This window comes from Sinocyclocheilus grahami, unplaced genomic scaffold (genome assembly GCF_001515645.1).
Source record: "Sinocyclocheilus grahami isolate Dianchi unplaced genomic scaffold, SAMN03320097.WGS_v1.1 scaffold297.1, whole genome shotgun sequence".
Classification (NCBI taxonomy): domain Eukaryota; kingdom Metazoa; phylum Chordata; class Actinopteri; order Cypriniformes; family Cyprinidae; genus Sinocyclocheilus; species Sinocyclocheilus grahami.
This window is the reverse complement of record NW_015505476.1, coordinates 223,158-233,998: the sequence shown is the minus strand read 5'-3', so window position 1 is coordinate 233,998 and position 10,841 is coordinate 223,158. Positions and strand designations below refer to the sequence as shown.

Here is a 10,841-nt window from a genome sequence, read left to right as displayed (position 1 = left end):
TTCAGGATTCTTTGATAAATAAAAAGTTAAAAAGAACAGTGTTTATTCAAAATAGAAATTTTGTGTTAAAATATACACTGTATTATTCAAAAGTTTGGGGTCAGTAAATTTTTAATTTTTTATTTAATACTTTTATTCAGCAAGGATGTGTTAAACGTATAAAAAGTGATAGTAAAGACTTATATTGCTAGAAAAGATTTCTATTTTTAATAAATGCTGTTCTTTTTAACTTTTTATTAGCCTAATCAAAGAATCAAAACAGCACAATAAAAAAAATATTAAGCAGCACAACAGTTTCAACACCGATAATAAATCAGAATATTAGAATGATTTCTGAAGGATCATGTGACACTGAAGACTAATGCTGAAAATTCTGCTTTGCTTCACCAGGAATACATTATATTTTAAAGTATATTAAAATAGGAAACCAATATTCGAAATTGCAATAGCCTAATAGTTCATAATAGTACTGTTTTTTTCTGTATTTTTGATCAAATAAATATCAAGCGTTAGTTCTGGCATGTCACGTTAGTCAAGCTCGCATCAGCTAACTTTCAGCTGATCCCCATCTACCTATGGGAATACAACACCTAAGCATTCATATATAAGGTCCCTCAGTATTATCAGCAGTTTTCGTATTGCTCAATAGCTAATTACCCTCCTCCATCCCCAACTCCTCCTCTGTCAGTCGGGATTCAGCCTTCTGATTCTCCTTTGAATCAGACTAATTCTAAAATGTGTACATATGATTATTAACTTTAACAATATTTGCAATACATTTATGTTGGTTCTGTTCTGTTTACCCTGGGGGGTTATTGCTGCTCTCCTTGCTCTCATCCATGCTAGGCTGCATGGATGCACAGGGAGTTCTTGCCCAGAACAGAACCATACCGCCAATCCAAACTGTATGCTAATTGTCAATCATATTTGACGATAGTGGTCCTGACAGAAACAGCCTTGATGAGCATAAGTGACTCCATAAAAAAAATAAGGTCAATTATTTATTAGGTTTATAATATAGGCCTAACATTCAGTGTCACATGATCCTTCAGAAATCATTCTAATATGCTAATTTATAATCAATGTTGGAAACATTTGTGCTGCTTAATATTTTTTGGGACCGGTGATATTCTTCAGGATTCTTTGATAAATAAAAAGTTAAAAAGAACAGTGTTTATTCAAAATAGAAATTTTGTGTTAAAATATACACTGTATTATTCAAAAGTTTGGGGTCAGTAAATTTTTAATTTTTTATTTAATACTTTTATTCAGCAAGGATGTGTTAAACGTATAAAAAGTGATAGTAAAGACTTATATTGCTAGAAAAGATTTCTATTTTTAATAAATGCTGTTCTTTTTAACTTTTTATTAGCCTAATCAAAGAATCAAAACAGCACAATAAAAAAAATATTAAGCAGCACAACAGTTTCAACACCGATAATAAATCAGAATATTAGAATGATTTCTGAAGGATCATGTGACACTGAAGACTAATGCTGAAAATTCTGCTATGCTTCACCAGGAATACATTATATTTTAAAGTATATTAAAATAGGAAACCAATATTCGAAATTGCAATAGCCTAATAGTTCATAATAGTACTGTTTTTTTCTGTATTTTTGATCAAATAAATATCAAGCGTTAGTTCTGGCATGTCACGTTAGTCAAGCTCGCATCAGCTAACTTTCAGCTGATCCCCATCTACCTATGGGAATACAACACCTAAGCATTCATATATAAGGTCCCTCAGTATTATCAGCAGTTTTCGTATTGCTCAATAGCTAATTACCCTCCTCCATCCCCAACTCCTCCTCTGTCAGTCGGGATTCAGCCTTCTGATTCTCCTTTGAATCAGACTAATTCTAAAATGTGTACATATGATTATTAACTTTAACAATATTTGCAATACATTTATGTTGGTTCTGTTCTGTTTACCCTGGGGGGTTATTGCTGCTCTCCTTGCTCTCATCCATGCTAGGCTGCATGGATGCACAGGGAGTTCTTGCCCAGAACAGAACCATACCGCCAATCCAAACTGTATGCTAATTGTCAATCATATTTGACGATAGTGGTCCTGACAGAAACAGCCTTGATGAGCATAAGTGACTCCATAAAAAAAATAAGGTCAATTATTTATTAGGTTTATAATATAGGCCTAACATAATATAATATAATATCAAAACAAACTGAAGTATTTAAACTTATAGAAGAGAATAGAAAACAAACTGGAGCATTTAAACTGAGATCTGCAAGTTAAATATTTTCAGAGAAAAAAAATGTGTACGTGAATTCTTCTATAGCTATCTAAACATCCCTATAATGTACAGCTTGCACAATACACCCGTGTGTGACTGTAAATATCTCTGAGTTTTGTTACCATTCTGTGCCCATCATCCACTATTTCCAGCACTTAATCAAGCCACTCTTCTTTAAAACACGAGGACGTTTTATTTCACGTCATTGCTCTTGTGTTTGCCCTCGATTTGAGCCATTTCGTCCGCAACCACTGAAGGATTCAGTTTCTACAGCGACTCATTTGGCGCACATCATTCTCTTTCTATGAAACCTGTAAACCGCATTCACCAGTTCTAACTCTATAGCGACATAAACTTTATAGTGGTTTACCCGATCATTGCAATTCTTTCGTTTTTACTTGAATACAATCAAATGGCTTTCCCAGCTAATTTTTGCGTGTGCGCGGCACATTATTATAAACCAAAAATAAATGACTTTATTCAACAATTTCTTCTCTTCCAGTCAGTCTCCACAGCCATTCATGAGAGTACCATGACATGTGGGACATGTGGGTGAGTAATTAATGACAGAATTTTAATTTTGGGGTGAACTATCCCTTTATGACCCTAAAGCTCTAAATGGTAGTGTACTACAGGGCTTGAAAATGAAAAAAATAAAATAAAATTTAATCGGTTCACTAACATTTCTGTTCCTGTGTTCCTCTGTATTATTACCAAAACTGGTTTGAGTAGAAAAAAATACCAGTTAATAACTAGGGGTGTAAATCGGATGGTTCGTCACGATACGATATCGATTCTCATACCCAGCGATACGATATTTGCCGATACCTAAAAAAATGATACGATACGATTTGATTCGATACAGGAGTATATCGATCAATATATCGGTATTATGATGTTATATACCTATTTTAAACAACCATCTACATTTTTATTAACAATAAAATATACATTTTATTTTCAATAAAAAAAATAAACAATTGGAAAAACAATTGTGACTGCTACTATGGGCTCAGTGCTAAAAATCGTTTCTACAGATAACCAAATTACAAGCCATAGCAGAAAATAAATACAATAGAACAAAGACACAAGTTCAATAAACAGTCCAGGTTTTTCAGCTCGGTCTAAAATACATTTTCAGGTACACTACAGAAATGAAATAATCAAATGTAAAATAACTGCATAGTCTTCACTGCATAAATTAAATATAGATTAATAATTTTTGATGTTACAAAGGTTATTTAGTCAGGAGCAGTGAGCACTTGTATTTTTCTTTGACAGCATTAGATTTATTATTAGTTTGCTTTCACTTTAAGAATGAAAGCACGGGTTTAATATACTGATACACATGCCTTTTCCTTCTCAACTGTTTAGGTTAAGACATATGCCTAACCGACTGTGCTTACAAGGATATTCGCCAAAACGCGCATTTTGATGTAATTTTGTCTGTATTTATTCATCCATACACAAAAAAAGCGGAAGAGAGCTCAATTTAGTATTCGCGTGGTGTAGACGCGGCTTTCTGTGTGCGTGCGCGTGCTTCAGATGTGCGCGCAGAAAACTTCTCACACATCGCTCGACAACAATCCCGAGCGTCTTTTATGCTCAATTTGTGCCTTCGGGCAGTCCTTATATCGAGTCCTGATACGCGTGTTTGAACAGATGTAATTTTGTCTGTATTTATTCATCCATACACAAAAAAAGCGGAAGAGAGCTCAATTTAGTATTCGCGTAGTGTAGACGCGGCTTTCTGTGTGCGTGCGCGTGCTTCAGATGTGCGCGCAGAAAACTTCTCACACATCGCTCGACAACAATCCCGAGCGTCTTTTATGCTCAATTTGTGCCTTCGTGCAGTCCTTATATCGAGTCCTGATACGCGTGTTTGAACAAGAATGCACACGTTGGCGGTAATGCATAGACGGACATTATGTGAAAATGTGGACAGTGCCAAAATAAAGGTGCCTATTTATACTACAGATATCGATATTTTACGCGTGGCATCAATGCATCGTATCGTCAGACATCGTATCGATGTATTGATCCATATCGATGAATCGTTACACCCCTAATAATAACGTCATTTTTATTTTATTTTCCTTTGCCTATAATAATAACAATAATAATAAAGTACAACATTTTCTTTACTCAAAAAAACAAAACAAAACAAAAAAACCGGGAAGAGATCTGGTATCTTAACCCGCTGGCTTATATAGCCAATACAGCATCATCTTTTCTAGATTTTGGCCAAATGTAGGCTACTAAACAAAATAAAAATATCTGTTAAAGGGGTGGTTGATTGCGATTTCAATTTCTTAATGTTAGTTAGTATGCAATGTTGCTGTTTGAGCATAAACAATATCTACAAAGTTACGAAGCTGAAAGTTCAACGCAAACGGAGATATCGTCTTTTAAAATTCTGGCGGTTTAATGCCTACAAAAATGGTTGGTAGGGACTACAACGAGTTACTTCCTGGGTTTGTGACATCACAAACCAATATAAACCCCGCCCTCGGGAAAAGGCAGTAAAGGGGGCCATGCTGCACTGCTTTAGAGAAGAGGAAGAGAAAACTAGGAGTGCATGTACAAATCTATTAATCTATGAATCGCAATTCTGTCTTCTAACGATTCTAATGGATTTACAAGTTTCAAAATCAATGTTCTAAAGCAGCGGTTCTTAATACTGTTCCTCACGTCCCCCTGCTCTGCACACGCTCTGCATCTCTCTTTCTCTCGCTCTCATTCAACTCAGCTCCAACAATGAACTGTTCCAATTATACACTTATTTTCACATAGCTATGAGAAGCGTTGTACATGTTGCATGCGTGCAGTTGCCATACTGTATTAAAGCTTTAATCAGGATAAAACCATATATTAAAAGCTAACATAAGCAGTAGCATTTACAAATAACAGTATATCTAAAAGTATGAGACAACAACAAACAAAAAACATAGGCCTACTATTAAAAGCCGTGCTTGCACAGGTTCTGCGCGATCCTCTTCAATAATATCCTCTGCTTCTCAATTGGGCTCAAACTGATAATCGATATTAATGGCGCCGTTGTTTACAATACAACCGGAGCACATGCCGCTGAGGTGAGGGGCGGGACATTTAGACACGCACTAGAGGTGGTTTAGCCAATCACAACACACTGGGCTAACTAACCAATCAGAGCCCATCGCCTATTTGTGAGGGTGGGGCTTCATGAAAACAGGAAAAGATCAGCCCGTTTCTCAGAGAAGGGACAGAGTGATGTGGAATAAAGTTAAATTATGTGAAAAATAACGTGTTTTTTTTTTAAACTAAGCATTAACACTGGGGACTGCACCCCATAAACACAATCCAGTCTAGAAAAAAAACAGTGAACCACCCCTTTAACCCTTTAAAGACATTGAAGTATTTTTTCAAGATATTTAAAAATGTTTGCTGCATTGTTAAAATTATGCTCCTCGTATAAAATTGCGTTCTGAGAGGAAAAACATAAGTTGCGTATACACGTCGCATTTTATTATTAGGCTACATTCATAAATAACATAATGTAGGCTAAAATACTGATAAAGCAAAATGTTTACAAACATTATAAACAGAGCTATTAGTTCCCTTCTCTCCACAACAAATCCTCTAAAGTTAAAGCTAGTCTCGCGTAGCCAGACCTTCAGACTGACGGCTGAAGTTGTAAACATGACGGCTTTCTTCTTTCGTGAGGGGGTTTAGCGCCACGGCATCTTTGTTTCCAGGTGGAACGTTAAAGAACGAGACACAGACGTCTCCCAGAAATCCTGTATAATTCAACCAATCCGATGACGACTTCGAAACTCCTGAAGTGTTTCCACTTTTGTGTGCTGTATGCATCAGATGTTTAGTCAACGGTCCATGGGCGTGACGTCTGAGGCTGAGATTAAGTTATATATACGGCTATATAAACATCAAGCTAAAAACAAATTAATTTAAGGTAAAGCTGATGCTTACCTCTCTCATTCGGCACGAATCCAAATGTTTCCATATTTGCGACGTATTTAGATGCTAAAATATTATTTATTATGTAATAGGCTTTGTACTTCACTCAGACTTTGTACTTCCAGCGCTGGTCACGCTGAATGCAACAGATTGTACAATAGAGCAGTCTAACTTTTTCTATGTTTCTTTAACTGTATTTTATTTTAATAATGAACAGGCTGCAATGTCGCAAAAATATGTTGTGTCTGTGCATGTGGGGCACCGGTGCGATATAGTCATACCAACGCTGGTTGCACAGACAGAATCATTCAAAACTATCAAGCTTTTGCAAAATAAATAGGCCTAAAACCGTAAAGCTTTTGCAAAATAAATAGGCCTAAAACCGTAAAGCTTTTGCAAAATAAAGAAAACTTATTTCTGCTGTTTCGTTTTCCTTTCCGGGATCTTTGAATAGCGTCACAAACCGAAACTCAGCACATTTTTTCTTTCGTTTTGTTAATCTGTCAATTATTTAAGTTAAATATATTTTGTGTATAGGCCTATAGATTCCTTTTTATGTTAGCCTATAGTTTTATTCTGTTTTCTCCCTTCACAGTTCGCACTGCAGGTGTGTGCGCATGTGATCTGTTGAATCCATCTAAAAAACCGTAAAGCTTTTGCAAAATAAATAGGCCTAAAACCGTAAAGCTTTTGCAAAATAAAGAAAACTTATTTCTGCTGTTTCGTTTTCCTTTCCGGGATCTTTGAATAGCGTCACAAACCGAAACTCAGCACATTTTTTTCTTTCGTTTTGTTAATCTGTCGATTATTTAAGTTAAATATATTTTGTGTATAGGCCTATAGATTCCTTTTTATGTTAGCCTATAGTTTTATTCTGTTTTCTCCCTTCACAGTTCGCACTGCAGGTGTGAGCGCATGTGATCTGTTGAATCCATCTAACACTATCCTCGGATAAACTCTAATGCCGCTGCATTGCCATTGCGACTTACCTATGATGAGTTCACAGCTGAGCGCGGGCATTTCACTCGCTGGATGCGTCAGCATCACATTTGCATAGGCCGTACTACTGGAATTCGTGATTGGTTGGCATAAAATTTTAAATATTAAATGGAATGATAAAATAACTTTATTAACCGGTTAATGGCCATTTCAAATTTTCGATTCTGTTCGGAACTATAAAATTTGATTCTGTTTCGGTTTCTGTTCCTGTCAAAATTTAGTTTGTTCCTTGAACCGATTCAGTTCCCTGGTGTACTACCTACTTATGTTGTCATAAGCTATAAATAAGACTAAGAAGACAAATCATTCTGGGGCTGTCGCCATAATATTAATAGATAGCTCTTACTTTTTCCTTGAAAATGCACGCTTCAAACAGAACAGTCAATGAAGACGAAGAAGAGAATGATGTGTAGCTCCCGGCACCGATTTATACTGTAGTCGCACCGGTAGTGACGTCATGGCTGTCGCCGGCCAACGAGTTGGTGTTTTTTCAATGTATGCTTCAGATACGAGTCACGACGAGGCGTTCCCCATAGCGACCCCTAGAGGACGCAGTTCGAAGTTCCCATGAAAGGGAAGCACAGCTACCTCCATTGTTGTCAATGGCACTATATTTACAAGAAATCCCCCAAACCATGTCGAAGAATCAGTGATATACAGGAGCAAACAGACACATCAGTGCTTCAGGACAGATTCCTGACTGTACTTGAACAGTCCTGCCATGGCTTTAAGCTGGACACCATCAATAATGACAGACAGTAGTCCACATTCAATCAGACAGAGAAACAGCTCAAATCCCAGTGGGCTGTCTGCTAGAAGAAACAAGACAACTCAATGCTGCAATCGCTGACAAAGTTGCTGCTATAAAGTGCTGCATCCATTTTTAGGGGTCTAAATACTTTCTGAAGACATTGGATGTTTTACACCATCTTGAAAATGACACACATCTGCTTGCTGTACGGAATAATTAACATCATCTTCGCTATACATTCTAGCAGAAGGGTTGTTTTTCTGGCTGAAGTTATATTTTGCCTATTTTCCATTATATTTTAAGAGTCAAAAGTCTTTTTATTTCCATTTTCTGCATGAAGGAGAGAAAGTACAAAATAAAATCATATATTCTCTCTGACCAGAAGAACAAAACTCTCTTTCTCCTGGATGCCTTAACAGAATGAACGAAAGGAGAAAAACAATGACAGTGAGAGAAATGGAATAAAGGAATGAAAGGTATAGGAAGGAAGCAGCAGGGAAAGAGCAGGACTAGCTTGTGAATATGCTGTTTTAGCTTATGGTGAAAATATGCCGACAGAGGAAAAGAGACCTTGCTGTCCCAGGTACAGTACGCCAAACACAATGTGTTCTAAGCAGTAAATTGTCAAGTCAAAAGACAATTTTATTTGCATATCAATTTTCACAATACACACAGAGTAAAAGCAGCTTTTCAGTAATGTGTGTATATATATATATATATATATATATATATATATTATAACAATATGTTGTGTCTGTGCATGTGGGGCACCGGTGCGATATAGTCATACCAACGCTGGTTGCACAGACAGAATCATTCAAAACTATCAAGCTTTTGCAAAATAAATAGGCCTAAAACCGTAAAGCTTTTGCAAAATAAATAGGCCTAAAACCGTAAAGCTTTTGCAAAATAAATAGGCCTAAAACCGTAAAGCTTTTGCAAAATAAAGAAAACTTATTTCTGCTGTTTCGTTTTCCTTTCCGGGATCTTTGAATAGCGTCACAAACCGAAACTCAGCACATTTTTTTCTTTCGTTTTGTTAATCTGTCGATTATTTAAGTTAAATATATTTTGTGTATAGGCCTATAGATTCCTTTTTATGTTAGCCTATAGTTTTATTCTGTTTTCTCCCTTCACAGTTCGCACTGCAGGTGTGAGCGCATGTGATCTGTTGAATCCATCTAACACTATCCTCGGATAAACTCTAATGCCGCTGCATTGCCATTGCGACTTACCTATGATGAGTTCACAGCTGAGCGCGGGCATTTCACTCGCTGGATGCGTCAGCATCACATTTGCATAGGCCGTACTACTGGAATTCGTGATTGGTTGGCATAAAATTTTAAATATTAAATGGAATGATAAAATAACTTTATTAACCGGTTAATGGCCATTTCAAATTTTCGATTCTGTTCGGAACTATAAAATTTGATTCTGTTTCGGTTTCTGTTCCTGTCAAAATTTAGTTTGTTCCTTGAACCGATTCAGTTCCCTGGTGTACTACCTACTTATGTTGTCATAAGCTATAAATAAGACTAAGAAGACAAATCATTCTGGGGCTGCAGAAGCACAGCTACCTCCATTGTTGTCAATGGCACTATATTTACAAGAAATCCCCCAAACCATGTCGAAGAATCAGTGATATACAGGAGCAAACAGACACATCAGTGCTTCAGGACAGATTCCTGACTGTACTTGAACAGTCCTGCCATGGCTTTAAGCTGGACACCATCAATAATGACAGACAGTAGTCCACATTCAATCAGACAGAGAAACAGCTCAAATCCCAGTGGGCTGTCTGCTAGAAGAAACAAGACAACTCAATGCTGCAATCGCTGACAAAGTTGCTGCTATAAAGTGCTGCATCCATTTTTAGGGGTCTAAATACTTTCTGAAGACATTGGATGTTTTACACCATCTTGAAAATGACACACATCTGCTTGCTGTACGGAATAATTAACATCATCTTCGCTATACATTCTAGCAGAAGGGTTGTTTTTCTGGCTGAAGTTATATTTTGCCTATTTTCCATTATATTTTAAGAGTCAAAAGTCTTTTTATTTCCATTTTCTGCATGAAGGAGAGAAAGTACAAAATAAAATCATATATTCTCTCTGACCAGAAGAACAAAACTCTCTTTCTCCTGGATGCCTTAACAGAATGAACGAAAGGAGAAAAACAATGACAGTGAGAGAAATGGAATAAAGGAATGAAAGGTATAGGAAGGAAGCAGCAGGGAAAGAGCAGGACTAGCTTGTGAATATGCTGTTTTAGCTTATGGTGAAAATATGCCGACAGAGGAAAAGAGACCTTGCTGTCCCAGGTACAGTACGCCAAACACAATGTGTTCTAAGCAGTAAATTGTCAAGTCAAAAGACAATTTTATTTGCATATCAATTTTCACAATACACACAGAGTAAAAGCAGCTTTTCAGTAATGTGTGTATATATATATATATATATATATATATATATATATATATATATATATATATATATTATAACATCTTAATGCCTAATAGTCCAGCAGCTGTGAAATAGGATAGTTAAAATTAAATTAAATTATTTAAAATAATAATTAATTATTATTTAGTATGTTCATTTATGTGATTTAAAATGTACAATTTCTATAAGAAAAATAAAACATTAAAAAGTAGTGGAAAAAAATAATTTCAAAATGTTCAGATGCACACTTCCTAAATGCAGTCCTCGTGGTCGAATCCATTGATGTATTACATGCAAACAGTTTGGTTAAAAAAAAAAAAAAAAAAAAAAAAAACCGATTTGGACCTCACCTACACCAAAGGAAATAATGCAACTCAGAATATGACTCAAACCTGCAATAATTAAATGTTAAACAACACAAATATCCTTTATGTATTT

General features: G+C 36.0%; 1 protein-coding gene across 1 annotated transcript in view; it reads right to left on the bottom strand.

The window, feature by feature from the left end:
• The window catches only part of LOC107601022 (protocadherin-15-like), a 206,231-nt gene that overhangs the window by 35,721 nt on the left and 159,669 nt on the right, over positions 1-10,841 (bottom strand). The window lies entirely within an intron of this gene.